Source organism: Dasypus novemcinctus, chromosome 19, assembly GCF_030445035.2.
Source record: "Dasypus novemcinctus isolate mDasNov1 chromosome 19, mDasNov1.1.hap2, whole genome shotgun sequence".
In the NCBI taxonomy this organism is placed as follows: domain Eukaryota; kingdom Metazoa; phylum Chordata; class Mammalia; order Cingulata; family Dasypodidae; genus Dasypus; species Dasypus novemcinctus.
In genome coordinates this window covers 57,676,687-57,680,850 of record NC_080691.1, presented here as the reverse complement: position 1 = coordinate 57,680,850, position 4,164 = coordinate 57,676,687, and the positions used below count along the sequence as shown (strand labels likewise).

Sequence of the window (4,164 nt, the reverse complement as noted above, 5' to 3'; positions counted from 1 at the left end):
ACAGATGAAGGCCAAAGGACGCTCTGAAGGGAATTGTTCTAATTATTACTTTAAAAAGTAAAGTTACAGAATCACATTCAAGAGCATAAGATAAAGCACTGCTTTAAAATCAGAATGACTGAACAGTTACGGGAAATGGAGAAATGAATGGATTTAAGAATAATTTGAATGGGGCACCATCAGTGCTAAATGCTTTTGTTACATGAATATCCTGAATGAAATTGCTTCTGATTTTTTCCTCTACAGTGTATTCATTGAAATCACAACGAAGTTTTCTCACAGAACTAAGTAATAGTTACCATTTTGTTAGGACTCAAAATTTCAACCCAATGGCCATCAAGATCTTTATTAAATGCCAGGCCTTTCATTTTACCATTACCTGGTTTCTTCATGAATTTGACTTCCAGTTCTTCAAATCTTTTACAAACACCATGTACATCAAGAACAACAATGACAATATGACCAAATCCCTGAGGGTCTAAATTGTGTGCCACCTCTAGAGTAGCTTTTCTGAGAGTACCCATGCTACTCCTTAATTTTAATCTTTGGGGATGCCATTTTTATCCTCATAAACTAAGAAATGGAGTGAAAATTTCAGAGTGAGAAAATACAATTTTTCTATTAGTGTCATTCCAAGAATTCTAGCATAAAAATTCAAAGACTTCTTAGAATCTTTAATTTCATAGTATGGTCTGCTGCAGCGGGAAATCCTTGGTCCTGGGGTCTACATTGGAGGATCAACTGAGGGCAGCCTGATCAGCAAGGTCGCTGGCTGTGGGCTGCATATCTGCGATAATTGCAGTGCTGGATTTGGAAGGATGCTCTGCAGGAATCCAGGAGCAACCCCTCCTGACACCTGGATCACCAAACTTTTAAACAGGCATTAGAAAATTTGGTACAACTGGTTCATTATTTTACACACAAGAGAAATTTACAAGCATCACAATAGCAGGTTAAAAATAAATATAAATAAATACTAATATAAATAAATATAAATAATTTCACTCTTAAATTAGGTCGATTTGGTCTTTGGTGTAGTACTTTTCATCAAGTAAACTATTTCCTGTGAACATGACTATTGATTGCCTAGTAATTCCAATATATTAGTACTATCCCTTAAAAATTATATATGGTTTCTGTATTAAAAACATACTTCTATCAAACCATTGTAATTAAAATCACACTTGCTTATGCAATAAGCATGTTTCTTTTACTCTGACCACTTCCAGGAAAAAAGAAAAACAGAATCAATGGAAACAAATATTTTACATTTGTATTTCCTAAATTTTTATAGCTATTCTCAAGCCATATCTAAGATATCAGTTACCTTACAGCCATATCCAAATTATCTATAAATAATCTCTCTTAATCTAGACATTCAGCTCTTAATCTTCTGTTAAATCATCACCTATCATTGATTTCAACATAGCATTTACCCACTCATTCATCTCACAGTGCTTTCTCCATGATCGATCATTCATCTCCATCAACTCTTAATTGTCTCTCAACCATCCTATAGGAGTCAGATATGACCTTTCTTCACTTGCTCTTCTGTTACTTTTATTGGACCTGTGGTTGGCACTGGGGTTGGTGTATACTCAGGAGACCTGAATCTTTAGACTGTCCATGTGATAGCCGGATCCTGAGGCTCAGCAGACTTGCAACTCCTACCCTCTGGTTTATTGGACTTACCCTGGCCAGCTAACAGAGAGGTGAAGAAGGTCAACCACCACACCAGAGAGCCAAGAGTGCCTACAACTGCAAGCAGAAGAATTGTATCCAGCATTCATGTGGAATCTAAGCCCCCTCTTGATGTCGAGGGTGACAGGGCATAACCATTCCAGGGTCCACATGATGGAGGAACAGAGTATGAATCACAGTGGATTTAATGGTGTTCTGCCGTGGAACTATTGTGATTAGTAGTGGAAGAAATTGTGGCATTGATGTGGAGAAGGTGGCCATGGTAGCTGCTGATGGTAGGGAGAGGGAAGAAGAGATGTGATGTGGGGGCATTTTCAGGAATGGAGTTATCCTGGGTGGTACTGCAAGACAGTTACTGGCCATTGTATGTCCTCCCATGGCCCACTGGGTGGACTGGGGGAGAGTGTAAACTATAATGTGGACAATTGACCATGTGGTGCAGCAGTGCTCAGAGATGTATTCACCAAGTGCAGTGAATGTCCCATGATGATGGAGGAGATTGTTGTTATGGGTGGAGTGAGGTGAGGTGTTGTGGAGTAGACAGGGACCTCGTATTTTTAAAATGTAGCATTTAAAAGAAAATAAAGAAGAAGAACAAAAAAATCAGAAAAAAACCCAAACAGCAACAAAAACGAGAAAGAATCAGATGAAGTATTTGGCTGGTCCCACAATCGAAATAGAAGGAGAAATCAAAGTATACCACTTTGGATTGGGGAGACAACATATTTCACATTTAAATTTGTTCCTCTGTCCTTTTTGCTGAGTTCCCCAAACTCTGCCACTTTTCAGTGTGGACTCCAAAGGATAGCTCTGCAAAAGGTATAGACTGCCATGCAAGGTGCTGTACCACTCATGCCATATGATCCAGCAAGTTCAATATAGTATAAGAGTCACTGGCAACTACAGATGCCATGTGGACACTTTGACAGCCCTCTATCTGTGAATTACAGCATAAACCCTTAGAATTAATAAAAAGAGTTCTTCCTTCCTTCCTTCTTCCATTCCTTCCTCCCTTCCTCCCTCCCTCCATTCCTTCCTTCCTATCATACCTGTGGGCTTTTATTTCTCACAGAAACCCCTGCAAAATCCAAGGCAGAAAATTGGAATTCTGTGTGGTTTAGTTGCACTAAAACCATAGATTTCAGCCAAGGGGGAAAAGATCAGTTATGCCTTGCCTGGGCTCATGCTCAGAAAGCCTGGTCTAAGTGAAATGTGAGCCTAGTTGCATGGCAGAGGAACTTGAGCTGCAAAGCTATGCTCTGCAAACCCAATTCCCATTTCGGGTTTGGGGTTGCATCAGTACATCTGAAACCCAATTACCCATCAGATACAACTAGTAGGCATATCTAGATGCTTCCATCCCATTTCCAGGTGCTGAGTTGTCCTGTGAGGTGCCTGAATCTTATTCCCAATTGTCCAGTGCTGGGTCCAGCCTTCCTCTCTCAGTACACGTGAGCACAGAGCAATTGAGGATGAATTGAGGTCTGAGATGGAAAGATGCTCACCTCTGTCCCTCACGAGATGTATTACTAGCTCTACTGAAGCATGAGATCTTCCTCCCCCTGCAGAAGTAGCCACTCCCAAAAAGCCAGTGAATGCAGGATGCACTGTGTCTCTGAAGAGCCTAGCAGAATTTATCTGTTCTTCCCTGCTGATAATCATATATCTGCCTATTTGTCCATGACAGAGCAGCTCCAGTTCAAGACATTTGCCTGGTAGTTCCCTGTGTTCCAGAATTCCTGGCAGTGCCTGGCTCTTAGGAAGAGCTAAGTACTGCTTGATGGGGGAGGTTGTTAATGTGGGAGGAGTGGTGTGTGTGGGGGTGGGGATATATAAGAACTTCTTATATTTTTTAATGTAACATTTTTTAATGACAAACAAAGCCTCAAATAGGGGTGCTCCTGAGGGCTCTAGTAACACCTGGATTCTTTAGGTAAGGCACAAAAATCAATGAAATAATTCCCATCATTTAAAAGGAAGCCCTCTGTTCTTACTGGAATATAAACTTACTCTGATTACAAAGTTTCCATCCCAGCATGGAATTCTTCTGCGAACTACGATCCACGGACTTAAATATGTTGTATTCCACATCATAAAATGTCATGCAGCATTGCTTCTGCTTACGGAAACCACTTCATAAGGGCAAGGGGCTCATACTCCTGGAATTCACTTTTCTTACAATGTTCTCCATCATTGTGGAGCTGCTAGATTGTTACATCAGTGGAATTACATTTTGAAGAAACAATTGTAAGACCAGATGAGTGAAAATATATTTCAGGGTTTGGCCAAAATTTTCCTCTAAGATATATTTGTATCACAAACTCTAAATTATCATCCAATATATTATCTTGTTTCTCCCAGAGCCAGAACTCACAGTCCCATGAACCTAAGTGTGAAAATAGGAGATAGACTGCTAACAATTGTCACTAAATCTCTACTAGTGAGAAGTTTGTCTCTTGTCCT

General features: G+C 40.1%; 1 pseudogene; it reads right to left on the bottom strand.

The window, feature by feature from the left end:
• Positions 1-284: 284 nt before the first annotated feature.
• LOC101430881 (lactoylglutathione lyase-like) lies at positions 285-3,805 on the bottom strand (annotated as a pseudogene).
• Positions 3,806-4,164: the final 359 nt, after the last annotated feature.